The sequence below is a fragment of the Pavona decussata genome, unplaced genomic scaffold, assembly GCF_977016875.1.
Source record: "Pavona decussata unplaced genomic scaffold, jaPavDecu1.1 SCAFFOLD_199, whole genome shotgun sequence".
NCBI lineage: Eukaryota > Metazoa > Cnidaria > Anthozoa > Scleractinia > Agariciidae > Pavona > Pavona decussata.
In genome coordinates this window covers 938,679-959,731 of record NW_028145607.1, presented here as the reverse complement: position 1 = coordinate 959,731, position 21,053 = coordinate 938,679, and the positions used below count along the sequence as shown (strand labels likewise).

General features: G+C 39.6%; 1 long non-coding RNA gene across 1 annotated transcript; it reads left to right on the top strand.

Annotated features, from left to right (window-relative positions):
* The first annotated feature begins 10,615 nt into the window (after window positions 1–10,615).
* LOC146461365 (uncharacterized) lies at window positions 10,616–20,687 on the top strand. Its single transcript, XR_014857440.1, has 3 exons — window positions 10,616–10,752; window positions 19,881–19,970; window positions 20,171–20,687. It is a non-coding gene; the product is annotated as an uncharacterized LOC146461365 (long non-coding RNA).
* Window positions 20,688–21,053: the final 366 nt, after the last annotated feature.

The window sequence follows — 21,053 nt, the reverse complement described above, 5'->3', positions numbered from 1 at the left end:
TTGGGATTTTTAACCAGGCTATGTTTTATTTGATTTGCTGTAGACATGCAAGAATTACAGTATTTTCCTTAGACTGTCCAAGACTATGCTGCGCTTTAATATTTGCTTACTTTTTTTTTTTTTTTTTCAATTTTCCATGATAACTTAACAAAAAAAAGCAATAAATCTTCATTTTGTCTATTTCGTGCTTGTTAATTTTTTTTAGACTAAAAATACGATTAGGGACACTTCATAATGTAAATCTAGCAATCAAGTAGTGATTACTGGCTGATAATTGTGTTTTGGTTTTTTTCTTATTTTCGTTATTCCTTCTTCTTTTATCTCAAACGATTGAAGTCCAAATGCAGAATAAAAGTTTCATTCCCACTCCAAACTGACCATCATCAAACATAATTACACGTCACACACATTGAAAAGCAAAAGTTACCATTTATTTACACCTCACTTCATGGTATATTACAATACTACTTGCAAGTAAATAAAAATTTACTTATGTCACAAAACATTCCGGCTGTTCCTTATAATGTTAATATTATAACAACTGGTATGCTGAAACCGTACAAAAGAGTGATATCACTTGAAAACATTTTTGTTGAACAGATTCATTTAATATCAATAGCTTCAACCTACAATATAATAATTTTCTATTTAACAAAATTCAGCTGCTTACAGTAAATTATATAAGAGAAAATAAATTTAAGAAATTTTCTTGGCCTTTTGAGCCCTTACAAACTAAGAACATAACTGTTTCGTAATACAATAATAATATATAATGTAGATATATATATAGTAGAATGCAACAAATGTCAAAACCATCTTAGTTTTGAACTGCTCCATAGTATTTTCATTTACAAAATCTCTGTTGCCCAACAAAAACAATCAAATAAAAGACATCATTTGAGATGTAACCTGCTACTGGCCTCTAAAAAAAGGTACAGATATAATTATTTCTCAAAATCGCCGTCTTACAAAAATTCAGAAATTTCTGAATCAACAATGAGAATTTTATCGAAATCACAGGTGACATGTCAAATGAGCTCAAATATCTGGATTCGGTTGTTGCGGCAGTCACACACAACTATCCTTCCATCACTAAGATTGGCTGTAGACTCTGGGAAATAGAACTCTCCTATCTCCCTTCCTTTTGCTCCAAACTTCGTTACAAACTTTCCGCTCAGCTCGAACACCTGAACCCTGTGATTCCATGAATCACAAACCATCAGATGTCCATCTCTGTTAACCGACAAGTAACCGGGCCAATTGAACTCATCCTCCTTGTTCCCCTTCTTACCGAATTTAAACACAAAATTTCCCTCCAGATCAAACACTTTGATACAGTGTTCACCACTGTCTGAGACAATAAAAAATTGCTCCGTCTGGATACAGTGAAAGGGACGGGATAAAGAGCCTTGTCCGCCAAATTTACGTTTGAACTGCCCACGAGGGGAAAATATCTTAATAAATTTGTTACCTTTATCGGCCACAATAATATCACCGTTACTGGTGACAGATAAACCTACAGGTATCTGAAGCTGGTGATCAGAGTTTCCTTTTTCACCAAACTTGCTAAGAAACTCACCATTCCCACTGAACACCTGGACCCTATTGTTAAGATAGTCCGCAACTATAATGTTGCCATTGTTATCAAAAGCTATGCCTGAAGGGTATTCAAATTCACCCGGCGCAGGTCCCCCTCCACCAAACGATCTTAAGTGGGTTCCGTCACTACTGAATACCGATACCCTGTCATTACCCAACTCAGTTACTGCTATTTCATTTCGATTATTCACAGCCACCCCACATGGTACATTAAACTTTCCAACAGACTGCCCGCGTTCTCCAAAAGAAAGCACAGGCCAGAACCGTCTGATTTGGATCTGAACCTCAAAAGAACTGCCATGAACATGTTTCCCTTCAAACCCAGTAATGGCTTTTATCTTTATCTCTTTTTCTCTATATTTATTTGCTTTTCTCTTTATCCCAACCCCCTTAGTGGTTAACATGCTAAGTAGTTCTTTATGTTCAGTAAAATTAAACCGAGGTATGCGTTCAAGGTCACTTTTACCTTGGGCTTCTTGCTCCTGAAGAATCGTGTCAAATGTTTCATTATATCCCAGGATTTCAGCGCTGGAACGTCGTCTCAAAAGTTGTTTGGTTTCCTCGATGGCTTCGATGGCTTTGTTGGCTTCGCCTTTTCTCAACGCGAAACACTCGAGCGATTCTTTCGCTTGATTATCAACTTCGCTAAAAGTGTCCTGCTTCCTCGCTTCAATGACTGCCATCATCTGATCTGCAGTCACCTGCACTTTGCTTTTTACGTCAGTTACTTGCGCCTGAACATCAATGCTGCCTTGGTCGAGCTCGCTGATTTCATTTCTCTTTTCCTCTGCTTTCTTGTCAAGCGATTCTATCAGAGACTCCATTCGTAGCCTGTGTTGATTTGCTCCATCTTCCAGAAGCACTTTGGCGTGACCATCGTGAAGTGTTACAACACAAGCGTTGCAAATGGCAACTTTACAGTCCTTGCAAAATAACTTAAGCGCTTTGTTTTCGTGGCGTTTAGTCTGGAAAAACGCTGGTCGCTTTAGCACGTCTTCAATGTCCTGATCTTGAAAGTCTTTTATCGCCAACACTCGATGTGCTTTATTTGTTTGGATGAAGTTGTGTGGCGAGATGCACTCTTCACACCAGAACGCATAGCACTGGAAACAGTAGAAAGAGTTGGCGCTTCTCTTGTCGCAGTTTCCACATTTCGCGCCACTTGTGTTGCACTCTTTAAAGGCCAAGATATCCAGGAGGCTGTTTATTCTGAAGTTGGTGGGAAACTCGGTGGGATTTCCATTTTCCGGGATCCTAATTTCCTTGCGACATTCTGGACATGATATGACATTTTGTCTTGGACTCGTTCGATGAATCGCGTTTAGGCATTTAAGCCGGGATTTAAGACAGAAGCTGTGCAAGCAAGGCAGCTGTTTTGGCTCGGGAAAGGGGCACATACACACAGGACAGGATTCTTCATCCTGAAGATTATCGAGCAAAGTCTTGCTATCCATAATGAAGGACGCGAAGCGAAGGTTTGGAATTAAAAATAACGCAGTTAAGAGATCAAGGAAGTTTTGGTTGTTGACGGGATTTTATTTCTTTTCTGACTTTTAATACCGGTATGGACCAATCACAGAGTGGTCATTGCAATGTTTTGACGTTACATTGTATTATGAATGGTTTCAAAAATATCCTGAATTTCTGGGAATTGTTTATGCGACCAAGAGAGCATGACAAAATGTTTTCACATGAGATTGCCTATGGGCAATGTTTGAGAGATTTACTAATTTTCTGCCTCTGTTTTCCTTTACACTCGTGAGGCTTTATTCTTTAAAGTTGGCTTTCTTTTTGCCCCAGAGAGGGCGTAAATAAGACTTTAAGTCAACTGAGAGAAAGGTTTTAATTCCCAATATCACGCTGTCGAGACACGGAATTAAATCAAGAAATGTAGAAATCCTAACTTCCTTTTTAGTCCCTACGGAAGCTCGTTTGACACAAACTTGTGGTTGAACGAAATGTTCATTTAATTAACTCCTAGCCTATGAAAAAAAAACCCTCCGGTGGGGAGTAGGGTGAAAAGAAAAGCCTCTCTCCGGCCGGCCTTCCTTCTCGACCCTTTAGTGTAGGAAAACTATTGCAATACTACATTGAATTGGCTTTGCAGGGCATGTTTATAACTGAAGGCTTATTTCATGGTAAGGGAAATATATTAGTTGTTCTACGATTTATTGCTGATTAGATCATTTACGGCATAAGATCCGGCGCTTTTATTTTCGTTACTGAAAAAAAAAATCCTAATTTTTACAATACTATATGTAAGATTTCACAAGCTCTTTTAATCTGCCGTGTCTTCTTTGATATTTCCTGATACATGAGATAAAAATAATACGTGTTTAAAACACAAACCGCAGCAAAATGATGAAATCATTTCAAATATCGCATTTTTCATTATTTTGGTCGTGTGTTTTTAATGCGAAGAATCAGAGGAGTTGTTCCAACTTTTAGGGGTTGAGGTGTCAAAATAAGATTTCTTCAAAAGGTACGTCCTGCAGTTTCATCATGGGCAATAGGAAACATGGGTTTCGACTAAATAAATATTACATTTATCTCACATAAAGTTGAATTACTCACAATGAAGTAGTCTTTAGTCTTTTCTGGTCGTTTCTCCCCATTTATTTCTTGTAGAGTAGCCCTAACATTCTTTATCGCCAGCATGCATTCGTTAAGTCTTGGTAACCGTGCTGTGTTTATTAAAATCCTAGGCGCGGCCGCTAAGCGCGCAAGCGTTAACACCAAAAAGTGACTGGGTAGGAAACGATTTAACCGTTGCTAGGAGATTAGAGCTACTGGCCAATCACTGAACCGAAAAGACAAAAGACATCGTTTTTCAAATTCGTCTGCACGCGGTAAGAGCACTGCAAACTCCTTCCACCCCTTGCTAGTAGCATGCAATATGTGACAAAAAGATTACTCTCCCCGCATACACCTTATTCCAAAATGGCGGCTGCCTCAGACGATCTGGGTCAAGTAGCACGAGAGCGAGGCATCGAGGGCCACGATTCAATGTTTGCATGTTTACATGTGGTAGTATAGTCCGAAAACTGCCTCGAAACTGCTGTGTTCCCGGGTGTAAGAAAAAAGTTTACGAAGAGGATGGTGTTAAAATATCTTTTCATAAGTTCCCTGAAGACAGAGAACTGTTCAGGAAATGTTTAGTTGTCATCCGAAGAGATGTTGGCAACTGAAAGAGTTTAGAGTGACCGATCATACGAGGGTTTGCTCAAGACGCTTTAAATCGAGTGATTATCTCACATCACTGACAGGCCGTAAAAAAAAATGTTAAAACGGACAGAGAGTGCCGTCCATATTTTTTTTGGAAGCAACGTTCTCCGGTAAAGAGGAAGTCCCCGAAGAAGAGAAGTCCTGTAAAGCGAAAAAAATTGGCGAAGGGGTCGGAAACAAGTACCGCGAACGCTGCAAATGCAAATATATATTCCTCCGCCCTGGAAACTGACAAAAATCAAAATCCTGATTCTGTATATAACGAACACAGCAATCATCTCTGATGATAGAATTAGCGTTACCTTTTTACGAGCTGTGCCTTCGTTGACATTCATCTTAATTAATTTGCATTTGCATTGCATTAATTTAATTTTTATTAAGGATTTTTACAAACATTACGTACTTGACGTATTGCAGTCCGGTCTTCCCAGCTTAAGCGAGCGCCAACTCCAGCTTCTTCGGATGGCTTCAACATAGTATGAAATTCGTTGCAGTTCTGATACGGCAGTTAAATGACTTGCACTTCTAATAAGATTAAAGAGATATAGATATTTATGGCAACAATCGCTATAATGTACACAAGAAAACAAAATCGAACACTTTCAAGCGCTCAACTGGAGTAAACGTATTTTAAACGATGGTATTTTTTCCAAACCTGGTATGAAGTTAGTTCGTGGTTCCATGGCAAGGTATTCAAAACAAACAGCGAAATATTCCGGTGAAACAGCTTCCAACTATAAACGAAATATTTCGAACTCGTAGCAATTCTGTTCCAGTTTATTTTCCGACATCTCTTCGTTACCAGACTTCTAGCGGCTTTTTAGACCCCCAGGAGCGGGCACCCTTTGCTTCCTTACATGGAAATGGTATGGAGGAGGAATTGGGACAAAAATGTAATTGAATCGAATTTCATGCCATTGGACCATTAACGCCATGCCACCGAATCATACATCATTCTATCCGACAATATGCTTCATGTCATTGGATCGGACTTCATTTTATTGGATCATACGTCATTCTATCGGATTATACACTTCATGTTATTGGATCGGACTTCATTTTATTGGATCATAAGGACATGCTTGTTAGGGCAAAAAATATAAAGGCAGCGTTCATAAAAATGTACACCACATAACGCAGTAAGCCGTGCAGGCCTGTCATTTCTATTATTATCCTAATCATAAGTGAAATGAGATTATGGGATTGACGTAACTTTGGAAGGAGAGCTGCTTCAAACGTTCCCCCAAGCCTCACAACCAGCGAGCATAACCACTCCACCTTCTACAAGCCATAATCAAGATCTGCATTGCAAGCCAGTTGATTCATAACTTCAAGAAGTACCGTTTTCATGTTGCTTTCTATAAGTTCTTGTGCTGTTCGATGTTGACCCTGCAGGTGAGCCGCCATATTTGCTGTTACGTATCTGGAAAAGCAGTCTGGGAAACAAACTTTTTTCAATGAGACGCTGGCCCGATGGAATGACGTTTCTGATCCAATGACATGAAGTCCGATCCAATGACATGAAGCATATTGTCGGATAGAATGATGTATGATTCGGTGGCATGGCGTTAATGGTCCAATGGCATGAAACTCGATTCAATTACATTTTTGTCCCAATTCCCCCTCCTTAGAGACGGGCATAGTTTCTTCTTACGAGGTTCGCACCCGGGGGGGGGGGGGGGGGAGGTACTCCCCGGAATTCTTGGTGGGGGTGTGCCACCCGGATCTTCAAATCCCGACCCTATTTCAGACCTAAACATGCCATTTTCCACACCCGTTTTCAGACCTGAAATTTATGCATCAGTGCCGAACGGAAGTTGACGCAAGGAGTAAAAGTAAGCTGGAATGACATAGTTTATCTATTTCTTTTTCTCGCTATCAGTTAGTCGTTCCAGTTACGTACTGAGAAGAAACATATGTTTGTAAGCTTTCGTAAATGTTCCCCGCCCCAAAAACCCGACCCGATTTCAGACCGTAATTGTCAAAATCTATACCCTATTTCAGACCAAAACGGCTCAAAAACCATACCCTTTGGGGCGGCACATACCTATATACCTTATAAAGGGGAGTACCCCCCGGGGGTTCGCATGATTGATCGAGTTTGGTTCGTACCCAGGGGGTGATTGAGTTAACACTCGCGGGTTTAGTGGCCGCGCCTGGGATTTTAATAGGACGCACGGTTACCAAGACCGTAACGAATGCTGAATTTGTTTTGAGTCAAACGGCGCGTTGTTACTTGCTAATCAGGGCTATTCTACAAGAAATAAATAGTGAGAAACGACCAGAAAAGACTAAAGACTACTTTATTGTGAGTAATTCAACTATATTTGAGATAAATGCAATATTTATTTAGTCGAAACCCATGTTTCCTATTGCCCATGGTTTCATTTAGTGTGCGTACGCGTGGCTCGATCCTGAGACACACTCCTCCAAAACGTTTCAACACAACCACTTCATTCAGTTGCCATATAAAAAGTATATCTAAACTTCTAAACAAACCATAAATGTTTTTTGTGAAAAGCCAGAAGATGACAAAAACTCGAAACTCTGAATTTCAGTAAAATCACAGCGTCAAGATGTTTAGCGACGCCGGATGTTTTGCAAACCTGGATACAGAATCAGTAAATACTTGACCGACGGCACGATTGATCCTTACGGCAGTAAAACAGATGAAACCAAAAAAGTTGGATATAGGCCTGGAAGTGAATCCTTTTGTTATCCTTTTGCTTCTACTCTCTTATAGACGGTAGACAATGTGCCGAAAAACCTAGTGTAACATTTTTTTTTTAAACACGATGTTTTCGAGATGAGAAAAACAGAGGGATTTGACAGCATATCAGTGTGGGCATGGCCTCTGAATCTATTGTGGAGTAACTTCAGATATTTTTTTTTTAATTTTTTTTCTTTACAAATTCTACAACGGCGGGGAAATCGACAAGAGGACACTTTGTCCTGCCTTACCATTTTCGAGATGACAAAAACAGGGCGAATTGAAAACATGGTAGTGTGGGCAAGGCATAAAAAGTAAGTTTTAAAACGTGTAAAAGCAAGATATAACGTGCTATGCGAAAATACGGTTCACTGGCGAGGATTCATACCCCGGTCTCCTGCGTTCAAGGCAGACGTGATAACCACTACACTACAAGCGAAAAAAATGTGTCTGTATTGCTTTGCGAATTTCATTTGAAGAAACTTCAAACACATTTAGTTTATTTATTTTTGGTTTTATTTTACAAGTTCGATAATGGCGGGTAAACAGACAAGAGGACGTATTTGAGACCAGTTTTGTCTATCATCCCTTTCAGAGAAAGAGCTAAAGTTCCACGAGGAAAGTCGATAAAAAAGAGTAAAGATTGGATTAAAGGAAAGAAGGAAAGAAGAAGACGGCAGGGAAAGTAAGGGAAATCTTTGTTAAAGCGATGAAGTGATGTTAAGGGCAGTTTGGAACACAGAAGAAAGTTATTTAGCACACTGAAGTATTTTTTTCAAAAGTTTAGAAACTGTTCAAGTAAAGCAAGGGTAGCAAGAGCTTTAAATAATTTTAAAAGAGTAGTTTTCAATTGAGTGTTGTTAAATCAAAACCAAAGAAATTACTCTGACCAATCACAACAGACGTAAACAGCGCAATGAGCCAATCAGAATTCGAAACAAATATCTGTAACTGGTGCCAAGCGCGGGAAAATACGTGAGAGAAATGACGATTGGTTTTGGTTCTGTTTCGTTGGTTAAGAAGATGGCGCGAGTTTTGCCAACCAATCACTGAGCGCAATAAAGCAAAACTTGAACAAAGCAAACGCGAAATTACTTTTTGACACTCGGTTGAAAACCGCCTACTAGAGGAGCAACTTGCGGATTTCAATCTCTGGCAATCTTGGGAAGTCAAAAGTTATCTCTATAAATCCCGGGTTTTTGCCAGCTAAAAATTGCCTTAGGGAGCCTTGGCAATATTTAGTTAGCAGTCGTCGGCTAAGTGTCAGACATCTTCTGTTTAGGCATCCTTCGGAGGCTTGGACAAAATGTTGGTATTCTTTTCACACATGTTATGATCATTTTAAAATACCTAGCGTCATTTGTGCCCAATTACACGAAAAGCTGTCCTTCATCTTCGCCAGTTGGAATAGTTATTCCTCTGACCTCGTTTTCGTGAACGATTTCAGTTTGATGAGATGAACTTCAATTATTTTTTCTTAATTCTAGGGAAGTGAGGCCAGACTCAAAGTACACGGGACGAAAAAGAAAACCTACCTTTTGACTGGGACGCGACCAGGGAATTTGTCCTTTAAACCAACAGCGAAACATGCGTTACGGTAATTTGCAGAGAATTGAATGGTCATTTACCGTTCTGTGGATGTGTATGGTCACATTTGACGTGAAAATAATCCTTTCACGTGGACTAACGAAAAACAATCTTAATTATGACAAATAGATGGAAACATGCTGTACCTGGCTCTTAATATTCCTACCAAATGGTGTTGGGAAAGTAAAAAGGAAGGACGAAAATTGTTTGGCAAAAGTTGTGTAGCGTAATCTTCAAAATAGAGTGATGATATAGTTTGCAAGCCAAGTTGAAGGTGAGATTGAACGTGTATGTAACGCGCGTGTTACGCCACCTCTGAAATTATCTTACCATAGTATCTGAACTGCGTTGCAGAAAACATGAAAAGTAGTATATTCAGCTGTTTTTCAAGACATTGTGAGACTGAATAAATGTCTCAATTCCTGGGTGACTCTTCTTTCCTTGGTCGCTCCCTCACTTTTCATCGCTCTTATGTTTTGGTGACTCTAGTTGTTGGCGTGGCTACAAGGTTGAGACCGATACAACGTAGAATTACGTTTTAGAGTGTGCTATATTTCGGCTGCTTCTCTTACCATTTGTATTTGTTAAGCCGATCAGATCAACAATTGATCCAAGTGAACGTATACCAGCAGGATTAACGCCACGGTTGTTGCTTAGACTTTACTCACAAGATTGAGGTCCTTCACTGCACCCAATCTTAGTTCGGTACCTTAACTCCACCCTCCCCTCCCCTTACCCCCATCTTGGTCTAAGCACCTTCCCTACTGAATCACGTTCAGCGCCTTCTTTCTTGATGCCTGAACTGATGAAGGCTCCAAAGTGGGGCCCTTGGAACCCCACCCCCACCCCGCAGCAACAACCCAATACTTCCCCCTCCCCCCCGCACTAGCAGTGGTCTTCAGCAACGCTTTTTTTTTTGTTTTTTTGTTTTTTTTTTTGTTTTTTCAACTATTATGTCAAAGTGAGTGCACAAGTCCTTCAAACGAATGATCTCTTCTTCAAATTTTGTGGTGATTGCTCGGCTAGTGGCGTTCTAATCAGGAAGGATCCACGACGATAGTTTACCGTGAGCTTCTAGTGTCAAGCACTCGCCGAGTGTAAGTTAAACATGGCGTCGCATGGATGAATTTTGCGTCGCGAAAGAGGGCGGCAGCTTTTAGTTGTTGGAAGGACTAACGGAAAATGAATCTAGAGAGCGCTGGGGGAGAAAACAGAAGACCGAATAAATAACTATCATCAACGATCCTGCGCGTGGTCAAACGGAAAACACTGTATCATCAACTATCATGAAGAATTTAAACACGCTCAAAATGAATGATAGTTCATAATGATCGATGATAGCGCATGATAGTTGGTGGTCTGCTATCATGAACTATCCTTGACTTTCATGCGCTGTTTGCCCAGCGTTTCCACTCGTAAAAACTCAAAACGAGTTGCGTACTCTGCGTCATATAAAGTGCCATTGTGACGTCACCATTCAGTTTGCTCTTTTTCGCGGAACAGATCAGCTGTCTTTTTCGTGTGAAAGGCAAAAAGTATCGTTATGAGAGAGAAGGTGTTGTTGGAATTAATTACCGCGATTAGAGTTTTCTTTCTGCTATCACATTACACTCTTAAAGCGAAACGAGAAGGTAGCATACGTTCATGGTTTCTTTTTTTATGACTTTAGTTTTTGTTGCACTCGGAGAATCTAAGAGAAGCTTTTTTTCATATCAAATGGTTTTAACTATTCTCAGCAAATCATGCTCGTTTTCATCACTGTATATCAAAAATGAAAAGATAAAAGTATGATCAGGCTATAATTAACGGCAAGAATTTTAGTTTTTAATTAAAAGGGATTTGCTGAAGCAAAGACATGCAAAAATTACAGAGAGATTTAAGGCTCGACGTTTCGGAGTCATCTTGACTCCATTATCAAGAGAAAAAATCAGTTTGTGAACGCGGATATTTAAATAGGCTAGAGCTGAAAATTAACATATTAATAGATGGATAAACAAATACTTTAGCGCGAATTGAATCAGTTTGCACGTTCAGTTCTGGTTTCAGTTCGCGTGCAAACTGATTCAATTCGCGCTAAAGTATTTGTTTAACCATCTATTAATATGTTAATTTTCAGCTCTAGCCTATTTAAATATCCGCGTTCACAAACTTAATTAATAGATGGATAAACTTAATTTACTTTTTTTTCCCGAAAACCAAACAACTTTCGGTTGCCATGGCAGTTCCATAAAGTGTTCCTCGCGCGCTCGTGTCGCCATTTCATTTTTTTCCTTTTAATTTTTAGCGCGCGCTTACACGGTTAAATCGAAATTCGTTTACGCAAGTTTTGACAAGTTTATTTAATTATCATATCTGTCTGTATAGATAAATATAAACTTCAGTGGTTCGTATTTGCCGCACGTTGAACAAAAATGGAACACAAAATGATACCAACACCAAATTTATGCAAGGCGACTACACAACAGTCATTCGCGCACTCGTTAAGCTAGGGAGTGAGGGAACTCAACGGAGGCGCGGATATCCGAAAGGTTCGAAGGGTTGAATGCGTGCACGCACCATGCCAGCCCCATTCTCCAATTCGGAAACGTCGTTGACCTTGTATTCTAAGATCGCGCATTGTACTGGCGGGAACAGACTCATGCGAAAGTATTGACTGCGATCCCCATCTCAAGCTCAAAAGGGTCCCTATATTGTAACGCGCATAGAGGCCTGGGCCTGCCTCCCTTGATAATCTTGATCTTCCAAAACGGAAGTAACGCTCCAGAGGCTAACTTGAATTTTAACTGTTGTTACATGTTGTTAGAGACAGGGTTATCGGACCTGTCGCCTGGGCCGGGTTGTTCGAAAGCTGATTAACGCTAATCTAGGATTAAAAGTTAATCGAGGTTTTCATCTCGCTCTTTGAAAGTGGTTTAAAGCCTAATTTCAAGCTAAAGGTAAAGAAAAGTCAAAGTCAAAACTGAGTGACAAAAATGTTTTGGAATAATCTTCACCGATTAGTAATTAAACTTGAATCAAAGTTCACATTAATCCAGGATTAGCTTAATCGGGCTTTGAACAACTGGGCCCTGGAGTTTTTCTAGGGACCACTAAGTTGGGGGAACTTGTAAGTTCTGTTGCGCATGCCCGCCTTACATTCTCCTATCGCTAATCGAGACCCACTTCCTTTCTTTCTAAAGACAAGGGCTAAACGCTCGCCTTCTCGTGTTAACACTCGCGTTGGAAAACACAAATTGGTGTGTGAATGTCGAAAGAAGAGTCTGGAAACTATGTCGGTATTGGCACTAAAATACAATAAATTAAACAAACGAACGAGCGGATTGATGGACAAATGAATGAAGAAATAAACAAATAAACAAACAAACAACTACATAAATAAACATGATCTTTCTATGAAACGATCACGACTGAAGCCAGTAGTAATGCTTCTATGTTAAACAAATAAAGCAACTAACTATTGGAAATGTTAACAAAAGATATATCCTTGCACGTTTTAGGCATGCGTACAAAGCAAGGCAAAAAGGCTCTCTGGTTTAACCTGAGTATACTCTTCCCCTTTTAGAGTAACAGTATTGAACAGTGCCAAGGCCTTCTCTGCTGGTTAGTGTAAAGCCTTTAGTTAACAAAGGTAGCACTTACTAGCTAAAGGGTAATAAACTAGTGGCTTTGAGCTTTGAGTATAAAGGGTACTGCAAAGAGCCTGTGATACCCCTTTGATGTATAGTACAGCCACGGTGCTGTTTGTTTCTTGTTTTTGGTGATGTTTTTCACCAATGAATATTGATTTCTGATGGAAACAAGAACTAGTAGTTTATGCATCAGTACCAGCAGAGCCCATACTAACCCCCGCCCCCGTCTGGGTATTGATCCCGGGGGGGGGGGGGGGGGAGGCACTTGATCCATGTTTGGGTATAGGGGTGCCGCTGGGGGTTTAAAACCCTGACCCTGTTTAGGACGAAAATAACCTTAAATACCTACCCTGTGTAGGACAATGCCCTCTATTTTAAGGCCCTATTTAGGACAAACGACAACATCTAGCTCTTGTCTTACACAAGTGTTTATTGGCAATAGTAATAACATTTCAAGGCCCACTATCACTTACCGGACGTGATGTTTCACGCATTGAAACGCGAATACCAATCACAACAGATAAAAAAATACACTTCCTAGAAGTGATGGCGAAAAATCCCAAAATTTCGCATTAACAGCGGTGAACCTCAAGTGGAAACGTCTCTGATTTCGGATTGCCAAACACTTGACGACAGTCTTGCAACCATGCCCTGTCTAGGACGGGTCCAGGATAGACTCGCTTGAAATTGTATACCCTGTTCGGGGCAGAGGGGCCAAAAACCATACCCTATCCAGCGGCACGTCCCCGTATAGCCCATATAGGGGAGTACTCCCCCTCCCCCGGGTATTGATGAGGCATTTTTCCTCACTGTACGTCCCAGGGGCCGGGTATTTGTCCACCCCAGAGCCGGGTGGGCTCAGTCAAATGAGACAATTATCGAAGCATAAAAGTGAATTTCATAATATTTAATTTGCTATTGTCGCCGTCGGGATTTGTTTTTTAAAGTGGGATTTGTTCTTACATATAATGGAAAATTGAAACTTTTTCGGAAATAGTTATGTTTCTGTTGTTTGAATTTCGAAAGAGAAATGCATTAAATAGTAATTGCTCGGCCTACAAGCCAGCTTGCTTCTTGCTCCCTAATCCCTGCCTAGGTAAGCTCACTTGCACACGATCAACTACACCCTCATGAAACTGTACAATAGTGACATTATTTAGTCTTACTAAGATTAAAAGTACAATTCATAGGAGACAGCGTGGTCGAGTGGTTAGGGCGTCAGACTTGGAATAAGGAAGTCCCTGGAGTTGTTTCTCGGTGGCCCTGCGGGTACACATCTTCGGCTTTGTTTGTAAATAGCCAGCTGGGATTCTTAACCATGTTATGTTCTATTGGAAATATTTCTTTGCTTCTTCCTGTTTTGTTTCATTATCCCTGTTAAGTATATTCAGGAGCCATAATCAGGGATGGATACCATAACGAGATGCCATTTTGACTTGTGGGCTTGTCCCCCTGTGTTGAACCAAAAAATCCCCTTGCGCCATACCCGCGTGCGCGCACGCTTAAATGGCCAGGATCGCGCGTGTAGAAATTTAAATTTTTTTTACCGTTCAAAATGGCGTCCAAATTTTAAATTCTGCCAGGGAATATCTCCTCGGTGCCCACATTTAAGATATAAGACTCTCACAACGCCAAGGTAACAATTGAAAAAAGACGGGAAAGTTGTTAAAATTGCTAGTTTGATGTTAAGGAAATAAATTTATCCTGCGAACTTGAAAAAAAGAAAGAGTTTGAGAACAGATAAGAACGTGTTTACAGCTGTCTTGTGCCTTGGATGACCATAGAAAACGAATAGACATTAATCTCAGTCTTACGTGTAATACTTCTTGAAATCAGTAAGCCAACAGCCGTCATAAGAAGCAGTAAGAAATCGAGAAACTGGCACTGGCTTAATTAATGGTTTATCATTTCTCATGGCACTGGCTTAAACAACGTATTGTTGTTTTATGTGGCACTGGCCTAGTCAATGAATTTTGTTTTATCGGGCACTGGCTCAAATAATTATGGTTTATCGTTTTATGTGGCACTGGCCCCATGATCGTTATTTCTTTTCCTTTTGTTCGGTTATGAGCGGATGTTCTTTTTGCTCTTTTAGTGTATATGTTTAGTTCTTGTCTTTCCAGGTAATCTTGTCAAGTAAGTCCTGGAAAGGTTTTCAACAATTTTCCTCAGGCATCGTTTATCAGGTTTTAGAAGTTATGTTGAAGTCCAGGGCGGATACAACTTCTAAAGCCTACGTTCGCGTAATTAGGAAGTTTTTTGAGTGGTGTAAAAGTAAGCATTTCAGCTTGCAGCTACCTTTTCCTCTTAGTGTTGTTTCTCTTTATTTATTTGAAGTTCAGCAGTCTTGCACCTCTAGTTCCTCAGTAATTTTAGCCCATGCCGCCCTTAAATGGCTTCATTCCTTTGTCCCTAGTTTGGATCGTAATCCTTTGGATAGTGACTTTTGCAGGAATATTGTCGAGTCTGCTAAACGCCAGAAATCACAGCCCGTTGTGAAAAAGAAGCCTATTACCACAGATATCATAAGGAGTATTTTAGATATCCATAATAAGAAAGACGCTAATTTAAAGAATCTTCGTATCGCCGCGTTATGCTCTTTAGCTTTTGCAGGATTTTTTCGTTATGACGAATTATGCAGTATCGCTCCTAAGCATATTGAATTTCACAGTAATTATATTAGAATTTTTGTACCTCGTAGTAAGACTGATGTTTATAGGGAAGGGAATTACGTCTTCATTAGCGCATCCAGGTCTAAGTACTATCCTGTTAGTGTTTTACAAAGGTACTTAGATTTATGTGGTATTGACTTATGTAGTTCTCTCCCTTTATTTAGACCGCTTGTTTTTCACCGTAGTAGTTCTATCTATACCCTTAGAAGTGGTAAGATTTCTTATACTACTTGTAGAGAGATCTTAAGGAATACCTTAAGTCAGCTGGGTTACAACCCTAATGATTATGGTCTTCATAGTTTAAGATCCGGTGGCATTACTTCTGCGGTACGTAATAGTTGTAACTCAATTCCAGAAAGGCTTCTTAAAATGCATGGTAGATGGAAATCTGATTCGGCCAAGGATATGTATGTAGAAGAAAGCCTTGTAAGCAGATTACAAGTAACTAAGTGTTTAGGTTTGTAATGTATTATCGAACGTATATTATTTAATGCATGCTTTTATTAAGAATTGTAAAAAAAAAAAAAAAAGAAAGAAACAGTCTTCTGATTTTCCTGCAAGTTGTCTTGTATTAGTAACAAACAGTTTTGTAATTTTCTTCAGTCTATTGTGTATTAGTAGCTATTTATCTTATAATAAACTGTTTTGGATCCGCTTGCGCATCCTACCATATTTCTTGTGTGATTTGTTTGTATTACGGGAATTTAAGGGTAAAATGATTTACGTTCGTTTGAGCGAAGCGAATTAGAACGTAATAATGGTTTCAAAAATATCCTGAATTTCTGGGAATTGTTTATTATGCGCTCAAGAAAGCATGACCTTTAAAGAAGCTGTCAAGATGTTTTCACATCAGATTGCCCTAGGGCAATTGAGTGATTCAATTTTCTGCGTCTGTTTTCCTTTAGACTCGTGACTTTTTATCCAGGCTTTCTTTTTGCCCCAGCAGGGGCATAAATAAGACTTAAAGTCAAGCAAGAAAAAGGTTTTGATTTCAAATATCACGCTGTCGAAACACGGGATGAAATCGAGCTTCTTGAAATCCACACAATCTTTTTAGTATCTATCGAAGCTCGTTTGACAGAAACCCGTTTGTGGTTTGCACGAAATGATTACTCAACTCTCATTTAACTTCTAGCCTGTGAACAAAATCCTCCGGTGGGGAGTAAGGTAAAAAGAAGAGCCCTTCTCCGGCCGGTTTTCATTCTCGACTGGTTAGTGTAACAAAACCATTACAAACCGTGCATTGAATTGGCTTTCCAGGGCATGTATATAACTGAAGGTGTATTTCATGATAAGAGAAATATATAATTTGTTCTATTTTTGCTGATTAGATCATTTACGGCATAGGATTCGGTGCTTTTATTTCCGTTACGCAAAAAAACAGTTCCTGATTTTTACAATACTATATGCAAGACTTCACAAGCTCTTTTTAGTGTTCCGCGTGTCGTCTTCTGAGACATGAACTAAATTATATCTAGTTTTCAGCCGTGTTATCCGCTTGTGATTGATTGAGTCAAGTAGTCAGTAACAATATTACAGTAAGCACTATTCTTCAGTATTTTCGACAAACACACAGAAAAACAAAGCTTGGTTGGCAAGTGTATTTATTTAGATGGGCATAGAGAAGATATTTTGTTTCTACTTTCTGGACATATTGAGGTAAAACAACGGACGCGTTTCATTCATGTGGCAAGTCGAGAAACGGCTGATGTTTACCGTTACGTCGGTGCGCGATTTTTTCAGTTTTTTCTTGCGGTGGACTTCATTCATAATATTTTAAGCAAATTCTGTTTTAGGTCACGTAAAAAGGGAGCATTTACACTTTTTAGCTTAAAAATAACGGTAGTTTGGAAGTGTAGCATGATATGAGAGAGAGAGTATTAATTTCACTGATTTCCGAGTTACTTCCCTGGGAACGGCTCTTTCATCTCGCTTGAACGTCTCAATATAAACTCGAAAATTTCACCTGAAAAGAATCATTTGATAACTTAATGCTAATATGGGGAGCACTCAAGTTTAAATCTGGGTATTAATTAGGTGTATAAATGCATGAGATGAAACCAGAGACCTTGGCTTTTATCTTAAAGCTTCCGTGAACTGTATGGCAGCATAAGCTCCTGCACGCGCAAAGTAAAGGACCGATTGTTTATTACGTCCTGGGGAGGGGTTGGGGGGGGGGGGGGGTAATTTTTTACCTTGTACGAAAAGTGAGGGGGGTAAAATTTTAAGACATACAAAAGGTACCAACTAAGTGTATTTAGCAACCATTCCTCTCATCAATCATAGAGTTGGTAAAATCGACTAGATACTTCTCCATATCGCTACTATTCTTCAGAGCGACAAAGATCTTGCACGTAATAGGTTGAGTAATGACATAGACAGACAAACCGTGTATTTCATCAAGCAGTTTATCTCTGAAGGCTTGTTTATCTGGGCAAAAAAATTGACTAAAAGACGAATAGAGAGGGTAGGCTTCTTCAAAATCCATATATCCACATCCATACATCAAATGCTCCTGTACTGCTCTCAAACCCCGAGCTGCTTTGACCTTCTGTGTACCTTCTTTTGACGACTGAAGAATAGACTCCAGCAATAACAGAACATCGTTATTATCAAGACATTGAAGAGACATTCTAAGGTACGTTCCCTTACTTAAATTTCGCCTAACTTCTGATTGTTTCTCTTGCCAGTTTAGATTCAGAGAGCTAGCGATTTCCGCATCTAACCAAGTGTTGCCCCATGGGGGCGGGGGGTGAGGTAAAATTTTCAAACTGTCATTGTAGTGGGGGGTAAAACTTTTGTTTGAAAGATTCTCTTTTTTTGGGGGGGGGGGGTGGGTAAAATTTTCATACTCTCGATTTTTTAGAAAACCACCCCCCCCCCCCCCCCCCCCAGGACGTAATAAACGATCGGTCCCTAACAGGACGGAGGAACATGAAGTACTGAAATGACGAATTGTGTCAAAGTGCATTCCACACATCTCAACCTAGCGCGCTCACATTTCACGGGCCAAACTAAATATTTTAACATGATAAATAAGAACAATTGCCCGTTCAAAAAAATTATTTCATTACCAGTATATTCGTATACCCCCGATGATACGGTCATCTGAAATATGGCAAAAATATCTCTATCTAAGGAATAGCAAACATTGTATTCTTTACGTGGGCAACTTCAAATGAACGAATGTTCAGGTTGATATAAAATATAGTTTGGAAGCAAGCACAAGGGATGTAAAAACGATTGTGAAAACATCAACTCGAGAAAACGTTTCATTGTCTTGAACGAGAGTTTTGAAAATGTACTAATTAAAAAAGTATCTGAAGTTACTTCATATCAGATTCAGAGGCCATGCCCACACTGATATGCTGTAAAATCTCTCTGTTTTTGTCATCTCGAAAACATCATGTTTTAAAAAAGTGTTGCATTTACACTAGGTTTTTCGGCACATTGTCCACCGTCCACAAGAGAGTAGAGGCTGAAAAGGATTACAAAATGATACGTTTTCACTTCCGGGCCTATACTTTTTTTTGGTTTCGTCTGTTTTCAGTTTTTTTTTTTTTTTTAATTCCACAACGGGGGGAAATCGACAAAAGGACACTTTGTCCTCCCTTCTTACTATTTTCGAGATGACAAAAACGGAGGGAATTGAAAACATAGTTGTGTGGGCATGACATAAAAAGTGCCCGTATTGCTTTGAGAATTTTATTTGAAGTAACTTCATACACATTTATTTCTTTATTTTTGGTTTTAACGGCGGGTAAACAGACAAGAGGACACTGTGTCCTGCCTTACTAGCCTTACCTACCCAACCCATCGCCAAAGTGAGACTGAATTTAAACCAATCCCAACCAACAATTTGGGCAAAAAAATAAAATGAAACCAAAAATTAAACGTAAGATCAGCAAGAGTGTTCCGCATGCAGAAGGTTAATGCGGCAGACAAATTTGTTAGTTCGTTTGTTGTCTGCATCAAACAGGCAAGAAAAATACGTCGCCCCATTTCGTTCACAGTTCTTCAGCAGTAACCGCTGAATCTCGATCAGTGAGCGCGCTCTAGGAAACAGTGGCAGGCTTCACGTAGCTGCTTGTTGGTTACGTGGTCTTTTCAACTTGTGTCGAGTGCTGCTCAATACTCATTGGTTGCAGCACTGTGGTTGAAAGTCCTAAATATTGAGCTTGGACTAGCTCTGCTTTGGGCCTTTTCTGTAAGAAAACTAGAAAAAGTTCTGTCATGTCTTATGGCCATACATTATACACGATTTTTCCTTTTTTGATTTTATAAAAAAATACTGGAAGTCACAATTATATCAAAAAATATCAAAATGTTATTTTGACAATTGATAACAGTGAAGATACAATAACTGCTTTAATACCCGAAACTAACGCATAATAAATTCTTCGTATTGGGAAAGTGAATTTCATATTTGAGACCAGTTTTTTCTATAATCCCTTTCAGAGAAAGAGCTAAAGTTCCACGAGGAAAATCGATAAAAAAGAGTAAAGATTGGATTAAAGAAAAGAAGGAGAGAAGAAGACGGCAGGGAAGGTAAGGGAAATCTTTGTTACTAAAATGATGAGGTGATGTTAAGGGCAGTTTGGAACATAGATGGCCTTTATTTAGCACATTGAAGTAGTTTCATTTGTGCTCTGTTACATGAAAAAGTGCCCTTCATTTTGGCCAATTCGAATATACTTATTCGTTTTGGAACGAAAAGATGAACTTCAATTAGTTTTTCTTAATTCTAGGGAAAAGAGGCCAGACTCCAAGTACACGGGACGAAAAAGAAAATCCACCTTTTGATTGGGACGCAAGCAAGGAATTCGCTTACCATTAATTCAGGCGAGGGAAATTAAGCCAGTAGTGAATGCGTGTGTTACGGTAATCTACTGGGAAATAAATGGTCATTTACCGTTCTGTGGATGAATATGGTCACATTTGACGTGAAAATAATCCTTTCACGTGTACTAATGAAAAGACAATCTTTATAATGATAAAGAGATGGGAACTTGTTATAACTGAACGTAAACGAGAAGGACGAAGATTGTTTGGCAAAAGCTGTGTTTGGAAAACTTCAAAATACAATTATGATTACTTGCTAGGCCTTACCATTGAGAACCAAGTTTCAGGCGACATTGAACGAGTGGCACCCCGTCTGAAATTTATCTTACCATGGAACATTGCGTTGCAAGTAACACAAAGAGGAAAATGTTCAGATACTTTCCACAACGGTATGAGACTCAATAAACATGTCTCAATTCGTCAGTGGTTCTGCTTCCTTGTTCATATCCATATGTTTTAGAAACCCCCAGTTGTTGGTGGTTCTGCCAGGCCAACAAGGTCTAACAATCCTGGTTGCTTTCTTCATCCCTACCCCTTACCCCCACCCTGACCTACCAGGCCACCACCACTCGGTTCAAGCACCTTCCCGCCTTCTACCTTGGTGCCTGGAGGCTCCAGTTGGAAGAACTCCCCCCACCCCCTCCCCCCAAAAGTCAAACATTGTGGTTGCAGACAGGTTTGCCAAGGTCTGGCTTTAGGAAAAGAAAACTCTACTTTATTTTTATCTGATTGGTTGTCTTCTCATCCATTTCCCGAGGCCAGTTGGCCTGTTGTTGCGTTTAACTTTTT